The 19043-nt window shown below is 39.5% G+C and overlaps 1 protein-coding gene across 3 annotated transcripts in view; it reads right to left on the reverse strand.

Moving 5' to 3' along the window:
- LOC146517907 (A-type voltage-gated potassium channel KCND3-like) overlaps positions 1-19043 on the reverse strand; it is a 112467-nt gene that overhangs the window by 29271 nt on the left and 64153 nt on the right. The window lies entirely within an intron of this gene.

The following is a 19043-nucleotide window of genomic DNA, read 5'->3' on the forward strand; positions in this document are numbered from 1 at the left end:
TGCAGTGGAAAACTGTAAGGACTCCCTTTTCAAGACTGGACTTTTGTTACACATCACTATAGCAGAAGCAAAACTGAAACAAGGCACATAAGACGAGGGACTGACAAAATAAAACAGGAAGTAGCACGCATACGACATGCAAGCGTAAAATCAGAACACGAAAAAGAACATGGGAACAGGTAAGGGAGACAGAACACCGAGACTAGGGATGGGTACCGGTATCCGGTGCCATAAAGAGGAGAGTCCTGGCCCCTAGCCCTGCCAGTGTAGCAGAAATGATGAGGATGATGATGGCAGCAGCAGCCGTTCTTCTCTGCTTAATGTTGTTCGTATGTAATTTACGTTGAGTAGGCTAACCACGTTATTAAATTAATGCATGTAAGGTGAACTAGCAAACACCGTTGTAGTTACATGCGGCTGTCTTCTTGTTTGATGGCAGATACTCCCTTCACCCTGGCCAAAAAGGCTAAAATGACCAAAGAAAAAGTGGGAAACAGTTAAACATGAGAGGTTTTTGGACAAAATTGGTGTTTTTTCCATTGTTTAAGCACTGCTTCCAGCCAAGAGTGATACCATATATGCCCTCTAGCTGCAGAAAAGGCTAACATTGTTATCTTTTCACAAAAAAAACAGCTAAACATAAGAGATTTTTGGACAAAGTGTGTGTTCTCCATTCTTTAGGCACCGGTTCGAGCACCGTTTAAGCAGTGGCACCATTTCAAAAGTACCGGTTTGGTGCTGGTATCAGATAAAACCTAAACGATACCCATCCCTAACCGAGACATGGCTGCGATTAGAGGAGGAGACACAGAGAATAGCAAACATGGAAACAATAGATTTAACATGGAAGATGCTGAGGAAAAAACATAAAGACAGGTGTAAGAAAACAGGAGGAAATCACTAAACAAGAAACACAGAGACAGGACTGAGGGAACAAGAAAATAAGCTGATGACTGATGACCTAAAATAACTAAAAAAGAAAACCCAACATAATAATATCCAGAAATAGGCCCAGTTCTCAAACTCAACATGAATTTAGCAAAATTAAAAAGTCTAAAACACAGAACACTGGGTCACCGACCCAAAACCATGGAGTTACATCCTGTCAACAAGCTTAATGAAGGCCAAGTTTTTTAATCATGGTAGTAAATAAATAAGCAAATTGATTTTCTATTTTCCATTTTGTGTCTTAAAGAAATTTGTTCACAACTGAATCATGCACCTTGAATGCAGTGCAATTACTGGCGCCGAATTGCAATTCTCAAGCTTGAAAATTGAATTGTTAAGGCAAATGCCAGAAACATTCTTGTCATGCTTTGTCTGAAAGCTCTGCATGTTTATATAATTTATCGTTTAAAATCGTAGTTGTGAGACGCTACAGTTGACATGGTTAAAGTGGGATATATGCTTTAAACACACAACTGATATCACCTTTTAAGATGCAGGGATGTATTGAAACATGGGCAAACATAATCTGAAACACAGAATATAAGACAAAAACAAAGTCTGTACAATTCCAATAAGCTTGAAAGTCACTATTGGTATGACCGGCTTTGTTCTTTAACACAACCTTCTTCGGGAAAAGTTCTCCAGGCTTCTTGAAGGACATTTGAAGCTCTTCTTTGGATATTGGCTGTCTTTTGGTCTGTTCTCTCTAAAATCACTGTTAAATATTATATATAATGTTGGGGTCCGGGCTCTCAGGAGGCCAGTACATGAATGGTAGTGCTCCATGTGTGTGTTTTCTCTCCAGACACTCTATGCTTTTAAGGGATAGGCAGTGTTGGGGATCATTGTCATGCTGAAAAATTAAGTTTTCTCTAATCCAGCATTTTCCACATGGAATTCCATGGTGGATCAAAATCTGACAGTACTTTTCTCTTTTCATAATTTCATCAGTTTTGATAAGATCCAAAACTGTGGAACGAGCTTCCTTTAGAGATTAGACAGGCCAGTTCTTTATCTGTTTTTAAGTCACTCTTGAAAACCCACCTCTTTACCCTGGCCTTTGACACCACGTGAGATGTTGGTTTTTTATTTTTTATTTTAGTTGTTTTTAGGTGATTCAATGCTGTTTTATCTTGTTTTTGTTTTAATATAGGGTTGTTTTAATTTTATGTTTTATGTGTTTTACTTATTTATTTTGCTGTTTTCTGTTATTCTATTGTTTTAACTTATTTTCTGTACAGCACTTTATTTTAAAGTGCTTTATAAATAAAATTGGATTGGATTGGATTGGAAGATCCCCACCATTTGCTGAAATGCAGATTCTATCTGTTATAAATAGCCGTAGACACTGAACTCGGGACGTATTGACAGTGATTTGAACCTAATTAAAATTAAAATTTTAGATTCATCACTCCACGAGACATGTTCACACTGATTTTTTTTGTCTTGCTTGTGAGTAATTTGGCATTTCCTCTTTTTCCCCCTCAACAATGGTTTCTTCTGGCTTCGGAGATTAGTCAGAACAGCAGTATAACAGCGAGTGTTTTCAAAGCCATCCACACGGTTCAAATCCGCTAGCTGTTCTCCCTGTGCCTTTATGGGTTCCCAACAGGTATTCTGGCTTCACACTTCAACATGGATATTAGGTTAAATGATAAATTAGCCATAGGTGTGAACGTCTGTCTCCCTGTTAGCTCTGTGATAGATTAGTAACCTGTCAAGGGTGTACCCTGGCTTTTACCCTATGACACCTAGGATAGGCTCCAGCCCCGTCATAACCCTGAACTGAATATGGGGAAGAAAATGGATGGAAAATGTAATCAGTGGGCGTTCCATTAGTATGTAAATGACCTTGAGAAAAAAAGTAAATCTAAGAACTAACGGGAAAGACAAGTTACAGTATATGAGCTACAGCTAATTTTAAAGCTAAATAAACCTCATGTAAAAAAAAAATCAATTCAGCTATAATTATGAAAAATCTGCTTTTGTCACATGTTAAAAGTAACACAACCAGTGCTAGCTAAAAGTCCTTAATCACATCATTGTTGCTGCTCTGAACCTTAACCCTGTCCTTGGCCACAAAATGAGTGGAAACAACATCACATGCATGCAGGAACATTAATTATTTCTGTCTTTACACTCATCAATTTTCAGATAAATTATAAATACTATTATTAAATGAAAAAAGTACAAGAGTACTGAGCTCTGTACAGCTAAAGGGAAATTAAAAGTCAATTCTTCTTTGTTGGTTCATTGCTTCTGGTCTAGGTATTTATTACTGATTTACTACATCAATAATATGCAGTTATATAATTTTGGAAATAGCATTGTACAGAAATCTTTGCTTCTTCTCCTTTCTTTGTTCCCCATTTTAATGCCTGTTATCGTCTGCTTCTTTTGGGCCCCTGATAATTTGATTACACAGGTGAATAACTGCTGTGACAGGTGGACAGAAGCAGAAAGATAGGACCAGTGCTATCTACGTGGCTCAGACCAGGCATAACAAAGCCTTGCCAGTGAGCTCTGAGGCGAGGAAGAAGCCAAGGTGTACTCTCTGGTGAATGCTGTGAGCCATGATGGCATTTGGGGCAACAAATTGATTTAATAACGGACTTCAAGGACGTGCTTGTAAGTTTGCGAGAAGAGACACAAAATCATCACCTGGAGAGGATACTTACATCGACTTTAAGTACTGTGACATGAAACGATGTTCACCAGTGTTTGCTTGTGCACTTTTTTGTGTAAGAAGAAAACAGAGAGGACTATGCTGCATATAGTACCTCTGACCTTTACATAAGAGTCACTTAAAAAAGGCTCAAGAACCGAGTTGATTTTAATCCTCTAGGCTTTACTGTAACACTTGCACTTGTCAAAAGACCCTTTTTGCTTCCTCTCTGACTGTTTGGCCTCTTTGGCTCCAGAGTTTCCTCTCCACTGCATTCTCGACACCAAGAGACCTATGACAGGTAAGACCCATGCACTGTTGACCACTGGGCCTCTTGAGGGATGCTCTTCGCCTATCCACCTTTCTGGCTCTTGTTTTTTTGACCTTCCACCGTGGCCTGCTTTCCTTGCCGAAGAGCAGTACAATACCAGTCTTACCCACCTCCTGCTCGCTACCCACAGAATGAAGAGATAAGGGATTATCACAAACGCAGCCGTCTGCTCTGCCTGAGTCAATGCGCGCAGGTAGGGAAGAACATGTTTCTCGAATCCTAATTCAAAATGACTTTTCTTTTTTTTTTCTCTACACAGTAAAGACGAGGACAGATGATTCAGACCAGAAATAACAGAAGTAATGTCAGAAATAATGAAAAAAAGAATTGAACAGACTGCTTTTTATTAACAACACTGAAATAAATTGGGAAAAACAAAGTCAATGTAGTCCATGCCAAGTTTAGTGATTTTGCAGAATTGCCATTACAAATTTAAAATTCATCATGCAATTTACAGTATGTTTGATTCATAGAAAAGGATGTGGTGATTTAAACCAGTTTCTAGAGTTCATGGTAATGAATTTTTAACCCTGCTTTGGTCTACCTGCATGTATCTAAAGTAAAGGACTCAGTGGTGAAAAACCAAAGAATACTGAGCTTGTGTTTTATCCATCCCTGTCAAAATAGAAAACTTCAAAGGCATAGCAGCATGAAAGTAGGGGACCGGTTTAGCTATCATCAATTATGATGGCTCTCTATGAATTATTATTTATGTTCACATAAGAAGAATAATCCATTTTTGTTGCTCTTCATTCACCAAACTGAATTTCAAACAGCTCTTTTTGTCTTCGAGGAAAACTTTCTCTCATGATGTTTCCTGGCAGGCAGGTTGACGCGTACACCAAGCAGAGAAGAGTCAGAAAAATGAAGGATTATTAACAAACGATGGAGAGATGACCACAGGGCTTGTTGTTATTGTTGCTGAGTCCTGCTCCTGGCTGCCAGACAATGACACAAATTATTTCACAGTTCGCTTCGCGAGCTGTCTGTCAGCTGATGAGAGACGACATTCTCCTGGCTGTCTCCGACTGCTTTGTTGTAATAATGTTTGACGCTCCTTACCCACTACGATGTGTCAAATATCATTACGACTGCGAACTGCATTACCGTGAAATATTCAAAACTTGGCTCTCTGCGGCGAGTTAGCTCACATCAGGCCGTCATGTTTCAAAGAGAGATTGGTGCCTAAACACTTAATAAATTAAGGGTTGTGGTTACTTTTGTGCTGCCATCAATGGATTTTGACCTCGCTTTCATTATGGAGGCACCCCTTCATTCGCAGTGATGACTGACTTCTGTGCAAAATAGAAGCGTACTTTGTAATAAAAAGGTCCATTCTGGTGGAAATGTTTTTTTAAACTTGCTTCCAAATAATTGCTGATGATTTGACTGGATCAGGCTGGGGGTGAAAAATTATCTACAACCACAGAACGTTGCATATCCTCATGTGCCAAAATGCTCCATAAGCTACGTTTAGAACAATTTTATCTGTGTCTGTAAAAACTCAGCCACCTCATTAATTTCAATGAAGTCACTTTCTTCTTGTGGGAGATGGTGCCAATGCTGCACAGAAGTTGTGCCTAAACACTCAAGGCTGCAGCAGATGAATTTGAAGGGAATGTATTATCTTTCCTGTTTACTCTTGTGATTTGCAGGCATAAAACAACTGCCAGCATGAAAAAAATCCTACCTAATGTTGCAGTATTATAGAGAGTTTTGGTGTTTGAATAACAGAACTGTAATTTTTCAGTACTGGATTTGTTCATATTTAGTTTTTCATATTCTTATTCTTAGCGCTACTACAAGGATAATTTAAATATTTTATAGAGTACATCTCAAAGGTCAATCAAGAACTACCAAAGAACATAGTATTTTCTCTCATCTGAATCCCTGTCTAGAGGAATCACATGACTCCAGTAATAAACAGTATATCAAAAATGTCATGTTGGAGTCACACAAACCACCTGCAACTCAACACCTCAAAGACTAAGGAACTGGTTGTGGACTTTGGGAGGTCCAGAGCAGGTCCACTGCCGGTTCAGATAGAGGGGGAGGAGGTGGTCAACAAGTACAAGTACCTCGGGCTGTGGGTGGACAACAAACTGGACTGGACACAGAGCACCTGTACAAAAAAGCCCAAAGCCGACTGTACTTCCTCAGGAGGCTGAGGTCTTTTAACATCTGCAGGAAGCTCCTGAGGATGTTTTACCAGTCGGTGGTTGCTGGAGTACTTTTCTATGCTGTGGTGTGCTGGGGGAGCAGCACAGCAAAGAAGGACTCATCCAGGCTGGAGAAACTGATCAGGAAGGCTGGCTCTGTGGTCGGCATGAAGCTGGACACTCTGGTGACAGTGGCAGAGAAAAGGACACTAAAGAAACTGCTGGACATTATGGATAATGCTGGGCATCCTCTGCACACGGCCATAAACAACCAGAAGAGTCTGTTCAGTGACAGGTTGCTTCTCCCAAAGACAAGAACCAACAGACTTAAAAACTCCTTTGTCCCACACGCCATCAAACTGTTTAACTCCTCTCTGGAGGGGAGAGGGAGGGGAAACAGGAGGACAAAGGAGGGGGGAACAACTAAGCTGTAGTGCCTCTTCACTTCACTGTGCAATTACCTTTTGTGCAATACTTTTTGTTAATAATCAGCGGTGCAATAGACTCCATACTTGAAATGTGCAAATCACTTGTATTTTTATTTTTATTCCTATTTATTCTATTTATCCCCTTTGTATATTTTATCTATATATGTCTTTGTGTGTATATATTCTCTAACTCTGTAACTTCTATCGGTGCTGTGCTTTTTTGGAAACCGAATTTCCCAGAGGAACCCACCCGAGGGATTAATAAAGTTTTATCTTATCTTATCTTATATCTTATGTTAGGTCTCATTTACACAGGACTAGAGACCAGTCAGCAACACCTTGCAACCTTCGGTTAGGCCTAATATTTGTATTCAACCACTGCTTGGTGGTGCTTGCTGGTCGTTGCTTTCACTAGGTGAAAGTGGTTGCAAAAAAGGTGCTGCACCCTCATTGCTTTGCTTACTGGCAGGCTACCATGGTAACACGTAGGTGGATGGAAGACGCTGACTTATCTGCCAACAGTGGCAAACTACTCGCTGAGCAATAGTGAAACTTGGAAAAAGTGTGACACAAAGCCGAATGTAGAATGTTTGCCTTCGGTTCCCGCATTTCTACTGCTGTAACTAACACATTTCAAAAGCCATGATTCACTTCTGCTTGGGGAGTACCTGGACAGTTTGCACAGAGCATGCACACTATGGGCAAACGCTGCAATCTGCTGACAAAAAAGCAATTGCAAGGAGGCTTGTGGTGCAGCACCATACACCTGTATCCAACCAATTTCACTTAGATGCTGCCAGTAACGACCATTCGCCAACTGGCCAGTGAATAGACATGTTTCTCCAGTGTGCAGGGGTTGCCAAGAGCCTGCCAAGCGATCTCTGTGGCCTAACGCTTCACAACCTATTTCTGAGATCATGTTGTAAACCTAATAGTTTGCCAAGCAAGACAATTTAAAACACTAATGTGGCTGGACTATCGTAATTAACTTTTACTTGGTTATCCTAAAAGCCTTTAGTTCATCCAAAATACTACAGAGAGAGTACTAACAGAGACTAGAAAAAGAGAGCATATTTCTCCCATACTGGCTTCTCTTTGTTAGCTCCCTGTTAAATCCAGAATTAAATAGAAAATTATTTTCCTCACATAAAAGGTCTTGAATAATCAGGCCCCATCTTATCTAAATGACCTTATAGTACCGTATCACCCCAATAAAACACTTCACTCTCAGACTGCAGGCTTACTTGTTGTTCCTAGAGTGTTTAAAAGTAGAATGGGAGGGAGAGCCTTTAACTTTTATGCCCATCTTCTATGGAACCAACTCCCAGTTTGGATTCTGGAGAAAGACTCTCTCCTTTTAAGATTAGGCTTAAAACTTTCCTTTCTGATAAAGCATAGGGCTGGCTCAGGTGACCTTGATTCATCTCTTGGTTACGCTGCAATAGGGCGAGGCTGCTAAGGGCTTCAGATGATGTATTGTTTCTATTCACTCACTATGTGTTTATATACATTTCTGCATTTAATTATGAATTATTATTAATCTGTGGCTGTCTTCCACAGCGTGTCTTTAATCCCCTCTTCCCCCCCAACCAGTTGTGGCAGATGACCACCCCTTCCCTGAGCCTGGTTCTGCTTCCTGTTAAAATGGAGTTTTTCCTTCCCACTGTTACCAAGTGCTTTCTCAAAGGTGGTCATTTGTTAGATTGGGTTTTCTTGGGGTATTATTATAAGCAGCTGTTGTTGTAATTTGATGCTGTATGAATACAATTACATTAAAAAAACCAGAAATTAATATGTCTTTACTTTTAGCATTTGAGACGTATCAATTTCCATGGTTGTTTCATAAAAAGTTGCATACTAGCAACGTTTCACATCTGAGTGGAGAAGCAGACTGGGAGCTAGAAATGTGACAGCTGCAATTCCAAATGTTGTAAGTTATAAATCTCCTCACTCAATTATAATCAATTAAACACCAACTCAGTCAGAAAATATACTTCCAATGGTGTACAGGCCAGGCAGGCGCTTATCTGCCAGATAAGCATTCATTTTAGTTTTTCTTCACCTGTTAAAATGAAATAAATCAGGATAAAAAGATAAACAGTGAACTGATCAGTGACAGGTTGACTAAATGGTGTAGTGAGGTACAAAACACAGCAGTACAACCTTTCTCTGGTTAATGGACATCTGCATCAGAAGGACTCATTTCCTTGCTTTGTCCTCCTGCCTCATTTTAAAATTAAGACAGCAGCAGGTGGGAAAAATCATTTATTTAGTCTTGTGTTTAATCGTTTGAAATTGCTTGTTTTGGACTTTATTAAAAGAAGCTCCTGTTGCTTCAGCAACGTGTGACAGGAACAACATGATCCAGATAGTTAGGATGGATATAAAATCAAAGAGATTCGAATGGACAAGCTGCAACAAGCCACTATTGTTGTCGAATGGCTTTGCTTATGAAAAGCAGACTTTGGCACAGCCAAACCTCCATTTGGAGGTCCAACATTGTTACAGCTGTGATAAAGAACATTTAAAATCATTATCACAAGAGGAAACAGGCCAAAACTGGTTCTTAATTATACAGGACCTGTGTTATTCTTGGTTTGACAGTTTACTGCGAGCTTACACTTTAATTTATCATTCCTATTTTCTATTCATGAAGATTGATCACCTCTATGGGAGTATCTAGAAAAATACGCTGAAAATCTGTAAAACAACCATTGTTGCTGGTCATCAATCAGTGCACACACTCTCACACGGGCCACTTTTAGCAATGAAGCCAGCACCAAGCGCCAAAATAAAACAAAGAAAAACCCTGTAATTCTCGGAAAATTTCCACTTTTGGAAGCTCTCAAGTCACAACTATAGAGCCACCAGTAAATAATTAAAGAATCCTATCTGTCTGTCTACATATAAACCACACTCTCACCTCAAAGTAACAAAACTCTTTGGTTTTAAATCTCTACAGCAAGAGAAGCAAATAAAAACCACCTGGAAAACACCCAACAGATGCAACTTATGAAGCAGTGGAGAAAGTGGCAGATGGGCGGTCACTGAAGGATTCTAATACTACCTGCAAAGTGATGTAAATTGTTTCTAATACTGCAGCTGAAGTGATTCCCAGAACTGATTTAATGGACTACTCTAAACAAGCAGCATATAATAAATAAATTACACCTTGATGCTGCAAGACTGCCGAGTCTTTTTATATTGTGAGAGGAAAAATTAAAGAGAAAAATAAACGTCAAAAATTTTAAAGCCTATTTTTAACTAGAACTCATCTCGGTGCTTGTAATGACACAGAATGCAGCACTTGGCAAAAAAGGGCTCTAGTTCATTATTATTCAAGAAATTCATTACACGTTGTAAACAGTGAAATGTCTCTGTTGTCCATCTGGAGCAATGAATTTAAAATTAACAAGTCATCTGTCAGCTTATAAACAGTTTTTCAGGTGGTTTCCATGGATGAAAAGACATATTTTATAATATAAGCTTATTTTAATTCCACAAAGTGAGACCGAATTCATTTTCTAAAATAAAGTAGCAATTTTGAAAGATAAGGCAACAGCTATTATTACCTTATGGGAAACATTGTCTTTAAATCTGCCACATGCACATGTAAAGTTTTGAAAACAGTAATTTGGGTGGATTATCCTTTCATGTCTTTAAAGGATTAACTATAACAAATTTATATAAATCTCCTGCACATTTGCTAAGCTGCTCAATCCTGATTGCTTTTGGTAAGAGGCACACATTTGCTGTGCGACAGCGCAGGTTAACACAAGATCTCTGCATGATGTTTATATAATCTGCCTCGAATCTGAATAGCCCTAACAGTACGCTACAAGAACGAGTGTTGGATAATCTCATTGTAGATACAAGTACACAGCTTAGAGAATGTCAATCCACTTTGTCAGGCACTCCAACAATCGCCTAAACAAAGACACAATGAGAAGGCCCTCTTTCAAACACATGAAAGGACCAAAACTTTGTGTTAAATAAAAACAAACTATCCTGTCATAACTGATGCACTGCGATAATTGGACACCAACTGGAGGCTGGTGTGGCAGGTCAAAGCTGAACCAGCAGAACTTTTCTGTAAATCTATTTTTTCTGTCTTAAATTTCGCCATTTATGTTTTTATTTTTTTGAAAATATTTTTATTGAAAAAAGAAAACAACAGTACTTGCAGTTACCGAAATACAATCAACCTTTCTTCATTTTCCTAAGTAAATAAACTTATATATATATGAAAAAAAACAGCGCATTCTAAAACAAAGACACCCCCCCCCAGTCCCACACAGATCAACACAACCATCAAACATATTAGTCAAGTCAAGTCAAGTTATCTATAAAGAGTTATTTATAAAGAACATTTAAAAACAACCAAGGCTGACCAAAGTGCTGTATAATAAAATACAAATATAAAATACAATAAAACACAAGTACATAAAACACCTCACTGATAAAACAATAAGTTAATACAGTAAGTTAAACCTTGCTAAAAGCCAATGAGAAGAGGTGAGTTTTAAGAGCAGTTTTAAAAGTTCCTAGGCTTGTGGAGAATCTGATGTGAGGAGGTAAACGGTTCCACAGTCTGGGTGCAGCCACAGCAAAAGCCCTCTCTCCCCTAGTCTTTAATCTGTACCTGGGAACATCTAAAAGCATCAGGGCCCGTATCCCTAAAGATTCTGAGAATCCTCTCAGAGAGCTCCTAATTTAACCTAAAAATTCCTTGCCAGGAGTTTTAGCTTAGAAGTGATTCCAGAACATTTTCAGTGAACTCTGAGCAAGGAATGGATGGAAAATCCTATCTTAGTGAGGAGGTGTGGTTGACCCCGTTGCTAGGTATGAGTCATCATTTCAAAAGCCGTGATTGGTTGATCCTACAAGTTTGATGGAAATGAGCTTTTGGTGATAATGAGCAAAGGATGTACCCTCAAATCAATAAACATAATTATACACTCTAATCTTATGCTGACTGTAATTGTAAATAATATTTCACATTCAAGAAATTCAGTGATGACTTGGGACAGACCCAAGTAGTCACTGCTGCATTGTTGCATTTTCCCGGTTGCCAAATACCTCAGGGTTGTGATTACTTTCGTCTCCGGTGTAATAGCGTTGTGGCGTCGAGTTGGTGAAGTAATTGCATCTCTAAGGAGATCCACCACAAACATGATTCCTGCACGATCCAATCTGTAGCGTCTCAATAATTCCCTGTCATCCAGTGTTTGCAGGACTTCTCTCCTGCCTCTTCTGTTGGCCATTTTGTGCAGCTACTTAGGGGAACTCCTAAGCCACTAAAAGTCCTCTTCCCTGCTCTTAGCAGATCTCGCCTTAGGAGCCCTTTTAAGCGCTAGGAATCTTGAGGAATAGCTTTTATATTAACTGGGATTGTCATGTCACTTTTAGGGGAAATTCTAAGAAAACGTCATGACTCTGAGAATTTTCTTAGAATTTGGCCGCTAGGAGCCACTTTTTGCACAAAGATTCTTTAGGGATACGGGCCCAGGTCTGCTGACCTCAAAGATCTCCTGGGGCGGTAAATGCTAAGAAGCTCTGCCAGGTAAGGAGGTGCAGTACCGTTAAGAACCTTAAAAACCAGCAGTAAAATTTTAAAATCAATCCTAAAAGCAACTGGGAGCCAGTGGAGAGAGCAGAGGACCGGAGTGATGTGGTCTCTCTTTTTGGAACCGGTCAGCATGCGAGCAGCAGCGTTCTGCACCAGTTGGAGGCGATGCAGACAGGAACGATCTAAACCAGCATAAAGGGAGTTACAGTAGTCCAGCCGTGATGTAATAAAAGCATGGACCACCCTTTCTAGATCGTTCCTGCACAGGTAGGACTTGACTTTAGCTAAAATCTGTAGATGATAAAAAGATCCCTTGACTACGGAGCTGATTTGTTTATCAAATTTAAAAGCACTGTCAAAAGTAACACAGAGGCTCTTAATGGAGGAAGTACATTTGGAAGTTAGGGGTTATATTAGAGGAATATAACAGTAACAGAAGTACATTTAAACAGGCAATACCTCTAGACTAGCAAAATAAGAGATAAAGGGTTGCCACTTGTGAAAAAATTTGGCTGTGCAACCTCTCAACGTATATTTAATTTTTTCAAGTTTTAAAAAAAACATGACATCTTTAAGCCACCGGGTAATAGTAGGATACTTAACAGACTTCCAATGCAACAATATTAGACGTCTGGCTAATAGGGATGTGAAGGCTATAATATCCTTTTGTGTGGAATCAAGTGTAAGTGAGCGAACAGGAATCCCAAATACAGCAATCAGAGGACAAGGACGAAGAGTTACCCCAAGAACAGTTGACATAATAGCAAAATACCCTGTCCAGAAACTTTGTAGCTCAGGACACAGGAAAAACATGTGGCTAAGGTGAGAAGGAGAACCATGGCATTTATCACATTTATTTTCCACTTCTGGATACAATTCAGAAAGTCTAGACTTAGAGAAATGCACCCTGTGTATGACCTTAAATTGAATAAGCCCAAGACGAGCACAGGAGGTGGAAGATCGTACCCTCGCTATAGCCTGTTCCCAAGACTCCTCATGTATTCGAATTTTCGCCATTTATTTTTATGTCATTTGATTATTTTAGTCAACAGCTGTTGCTTTTTAAGTGCGCTATATAAGCAAACTTGAGTTGACTTAAAAAAGTCTTTTTTTTAACACTTTTGTTTTCTTTTTCTCTCAGTTTGCCAAATGTCTGTATATTAAAAAATGTACTAAAAACAAATTTATAATAATCTGAAAACATGCTTTACTCGTTATAGTATGAGCTACAACTGTGCGAGGAACTTAAAGATGCTAACGTTAACTCTAACACTGCATTAAACACAAACTACATAATGTCAATAGGCACAAAAAACACGCTAATATTTGCTGTATGAAATATAAGATTGTATAAGAGTTGCCCTTGGGCTTTTTATACCCTTTCAAGTAACATTGCTTCAGCGTTTGAGAACAGATCATGAAATAGCAAAGTTGCATGAATAACTTAAAACACTGCTGAGAGATGCTGTGTACTGAGAATGAGTAAAATTACCGCAGTTTTCTTTCCCTGCAGCTAAAGCAGCATTCACAGGTCAAACAGCACCCTGCAGCTCCACCGTGTTTGTTGCTCTCTCTTTCACATTTCAGGACACATTTACGACCCTTTTCTTTTCCCCTCATCAGTGCGGGGCCAAACCTGAAACCAATCTGCCCTACTAAATCTCACAGAAGTGAACATGAGAAATGGGTGACTTGACCATCTATCCAGGGGGGACTGCAAGCTTATACAACCTGCCGTACTGATTCACAAACAAGCTCACCTTCCTGTTTTCTACTAAAGGCAAACAGGAGACGGTGTGATAACAACGGAAACAAGCACTAGAAGTGAAAAGGGAAAGGGAGGGGGTGGAATCGGATTAAAAATGAGGAAAAGAAACAATTTCATGTCTGTTGTTATACACACAAGCATGTGAGAGATGTGGGATATTAGTTCGTGTGACCTCCTGCCACTGGAAAGAAAACACCATCCATCATGACCTCTGTGAGCTCCTTTTCAAATTAGAGGCTGGTTCATTTTAACAGGGCAAGTTAACATTGAGGACAAGCTAACCTGCCAAAGTGAGTTGATCTAAATGGCCCCAACAATAGTGAGTTTATTTAAAAGCATGAATAAAGAGGGTTCAACCATAGTTCAGTGTTAGCAGAGGATGATGTATGAGATTCCAAAAGCTGCACAATAGCTAAAAATGAAAGTAGAGAATTAAACGTTTTGTTAAAGAAAAAAAATCTACTCACAGAAAAACTTCCTAAGCAATTACTAATATTGATTTGCACTACCCAGTCATCTCACTGTCCTTTTCTTTGTTGTTCATTTGTTTTTCCTTTCCAGTATTCTTTTGTTGGTTTGTAGTATTTGCAGTTATAGTGGATTTTTACAGCACACCACAAATTTACAGCTGCATTTTGACATACTATGAAGACTTAAATCACTCAGGATACAATCTGGGTTTTTTGCCTCTTGATCTCATCAAAGCCTTACAACTACACTGCCCAGTAAATAACCTCTGACTAATCATTCAGAGATTCAATGCAAGTGGTAGAGTACAGTAGTCTGAGGCAGCCTGAAAAACGGATAAAGTGTGGGCTAAGGAGGTCGAGCGAGCTCATTTCTTACTCTGAACCGCAAGGTATTTTTAATTAATTTAGCATTTTGCAAAATTGCATTGCATAAGAACATAAGAAAAAATGCTTTGCTTTAATATTACAACCCTATAAGGCATGCAAAGCTGTACGCCGCAGCCAGGTTGCCAGTCCAGAAAGACAAAAAAACATTCACACTCCTATTAACAACCAATTAAGGATCACCAGTTAAACTACCATGCATATTTTTGTGCAGCGGGCTAATAAATCAAAAATGTCATTTCATGTGAATTATTCCCTCCCACAAAAGAAGGCTCTTGAGTCAGGGACCACTAAACTGTAATGACAATCACACAGTGTTCTCTTAATTTGAAATGCTCTTCTTACCAGTGCACCGATCACTATTAGTTCCTCCCACAAGAACTGAGCAGCACTATTGAGTGATGGTTTCCTTTTATGTTGCAGTGACAATTTGATGCATCCAAAAGACTAATCCACATTTGGAGAACAGGCCCCAGGTTGTCACTGTCCTCCATCTGCTTCCTTCTTTTTCATCCGCTTATTCTTTTTTCTCATCAATATTTTTCAGTCACCATTGTTACTCGAGACCATGCAGTTCTGAAAAGTAGTATTTCAGTGTGCTCAGTCAAATGGCCTGTATTTATATAGCGCTTTACTAGTCCCTAAGGACCCCAAAGCGCTTTACATATCCAATCATCCACCCATTCACACACTGGTGATGGCAGCTACATTGTAGCCACAGCCACCCTGGCGCACTGACAGAGGCGAGGCTGCCAGACACTGGCGCCACCGGGCCCTCTGACCACCACCAGTAGGCAACGGGTGAAGTGTCTTGCCCAAGGACACAACGACCGAGACTGTCCAAGCCGGGGCTCGAACTGGCAACCTTCCGATTACAAGGCGAACTCCCAACTCTTGAGCCACGATCGCCCTACAAAGTCAGGACATTTGCCTTCATGCTTAATGGCCATGCTTCAATCTAAAAACGTACCATTATCAAAAAGACTGGAGAAACAAACACTGACTTATTAATAAGGCCCAGGTAGAATTTTGATCGTTCCTAAAAGATGCTCTACACACATTTGTTACTTTACTGTTGGTCGGTTTACTGATTATGACGGTCATCCTATTCTCTTTTTTGTCTGGGAGACTTACAAAAATCTAACCAGCATTAACAAATACGTTTTATTGTACAACTTAAACAAGTGTAGCATGAAACATATATTTTGTGTTTCTCCTCCATCCTAAAGGGCTATATTTCTGAATCCTACATTCTCTATTTGTTTCCTCTTGTTTTAGACTGCACAGGCCTCTTTGTGGAGTTCTCCCTGCACTTTTAGGGAGGTCTCATTGACAATTTTAGCTACACAATCATAAGAAGAAATGACGCATGGTGTCCTGAGGATATGACAGGAAATTCTTATTTGTTTTTTTTTTGTATTTCACTCCGCTGTAGAAATGCAGAACTGTTTCCAGCTCTGAGACGTGCTCAGTCAGTAGAACATTCTGAGTCACTAGTGTATCACCGGTGGGCAAGGGAACAGAATTTGTTTACTTTCATTTACAACGATATAAAAAGTCCACACAGAAATAACATAAAGCCGCTGAGCCTTGAAGAAACAGAAGATCTTTTCAGATGTCTAAACATGCACATAAAGCACGATGTCCTTCAGGAGGCTCTACTTTAACTGGCTTTCGTGGAGTTCTTCCTAATGGTGAACTGAGAGTTTGAACTATCGCACTATACAGTACGAGTGCGGTGAATGATAGACATACTTACAAGTGCCAAATGATTAAAATTTCAGCATGTTTCGGATGCTTCGGGATGATGAAATGCTGGGCAAAAACCAACTGAATGCTTGCAAAGACTTTAAGTATTTCAATCAAGGACTTATGCTTTTGAATGTCAACACTTCAAATCCTTTCGTATATTATGTCTTTATCTTAGCTGACAAGTCAGAGCATTGTTGGAGCTCTCTTTTCTATTGAGTTATTTCTTTTGCAGACAAACAGCAACACAAAACTCAGATGAACAGCTCAATATTTGGGGCTTGATAGCCTGGAATTGTACTGGATATCTACAACACCTTAGAGTATTGTTATAATACTTTAGGGTGAACTATGTTGTTTCTGTGAAGGTAGATGTGACCAAATAATCCTTCGCTATTTTATTCAAAAATTAAACCTGGTCCTTGTTTACAGTGCACAAATATAATGCCTTTTCCCTTTATTATATGCTCTTATATGTTAGACAAATGCAGCCAACAATTTTAAATCACAAACTTTTTTTATTTTTCAATATTCTCTTCCTCTTCCTCCTGGCCTTAATCACCATCACCATCAGTGTATCCAGTGGAGGGAGCTATAGCTTTTGATCAATGGCTCTTGAATTTTTGTCAGCATGATGTGATGGAATGCCACACAATTAGCAGTGGATCTGGGGAACTTGCCTCCTGTGTCACATCAGGGGCAAAGAAATGAAAATGTGGCAATTAATAAGCAGGAAGTCCTGTTCTGTCATTCATTCCCCAATGGCTAAATCTGGTAATTCTGTGACTGAGCTCCATCACTGAAGATATGACACACTCTCTATGCAGTGACTGTGCAGGGACCAGAACTACTATCAAAGAATAAGTGGATATAAATGCAGTGACAAAGCTAACATGGTGATGATTAGCAGCTGCATCACATTCCCATGGTCACCATCTAATTGTAGTGGGTAAGAGTCATATTATTAGTAGGGATGGGTATCGTTTAGGTTTTATCCGATACCGGTGCCAAACCGGTACTTTTGAAACGGTGCCGGTGCTTAAACGGTGCTCAAACCGGTGCTTAAAGAATGGAAAACACAAAATTGGTCCAAAAACCTCTCATGTTCAGCTGGTTTTTTGTAAAAAGATAACAATGTTAGCCTTTTCTGCAGCTATAGGGCATATATGGTATCACTCTTGGCTGGAAGCAGTGCTTAAACAATGGAAAAACACAAACTTTGTCCAAAAACCTCTCATGTTTAGCTGTTTTCCACTTTTTCTTTGGTCATTTTAGCCTTTTTGGCCAGGGTGAAGGGAGTATCTGCCATCAAACAAGAAGACAGCCGCATGTAGCTATGATGATGTTTGCTAGTTCACCTTACATGCATTAATGTAATAACGTGGTTAGCCTACTCAACGTAAATTACACACGAACAACATTAAGCTACTCACGCAGAGAAGAACGGCTGCTGCTGCATCATCATCCTCATCATTTCTGCTACACTGGCAGGGCTAGGGGCCAGGACTCTACTCTTCGGGTTCATGTTGCTAACTCCGGGTACGATAACAGGCACCACACCCGCAGTAGATGCGCACGGTGTGAGGTCTCGCAGCAAGCTATCAAATACGGCGCATTTCTCGGCTTTTAAAAAAAACGCTATTCGTCGCCAGGTGTTTCATCGGATTTGAGGTGTTACCTTCTTTGACAGTATCACAGTATCAGCTTAAAGCACTTGTTGCAGGCTGCTGAGTTTGCATCTTTTGCTGTGAAGTACAGCCAGACTTTGACCGCTTCGCCTTGGGCATTTTTAATCTGTAGCTCTGCTCTAAAAGATCGTACGTACCTGGGCCCGCCTACTATCCTCGGAAACGTAAAATGATTGGCTAGAATCTAAAGTGTATCACAGCTCAGGAAAAAAAAGCACCGAAATGTGCGCTGCTTTTCGGTCTGGTTACTACCGTTTATGTCAGAACCGGTACCCATCCCTAATTATTAGTTAATTAGCAATAAAAACTTAATTAGAACTAATAGTGAGACCATTAGTTTTGTGGGTATTTAAAAAAAAGTAAAAAATGCGTATACAAAAAACAAAACTGCTCTCTCTAAAATGTCTTAAAGACATAAAGATTTTACAAAAACCATAAAATTTGAGGCCGCATTAATGCGGTTATGGCGTTAACGTCATTTTTACGAGATTGGCACTGACAGCACTAATAAAAGCATAAACTAAACTCAATATATTGATTGTTTTAGGAATTTCATGTTTTTGCTGGAAAATAATACTTTATATATTCACAGTATAGTAACCACACAAGCAGTTAATGGGCCTTCTTACCAAACTCCAGGTTATTGTGGAGAGTTAGTCACAGGTTATCAGTCTTATACTGCTTAGGTAAAGGAAGGGTTACTTATTCACTTGAGAGCTAGTTTTGAGATTCAAGACAGTATTTTCTCAGGCTTCAAGAGAAGAGAACGTCCTGATACTTTTAAACAAGTATCAGACTGTAGCCAGACAAGTAAAGAAGCCGCATTACAAAAACCGAAACAACACAAACAACTTAAAGACCGGGGAAGAACTTGGCAGGAAAAA

This window comes from Neolamprologus multifasciatus, chromosome 5 (genome assembly GCF_963576455.1).
Source record: "Neolamprologus multifasciatus chromosome 5, fNeoMul1.2, whole genome shotgun sequence".
In the NCBI taxonomy this organism is placed as follows: domain Eukaryota; kingdom Metazoa; phylum Chordata; class Actinopteri; order Cichliformes; family Cichlidae; genus Neolamprologus; species Neolamprologus multifasciatus.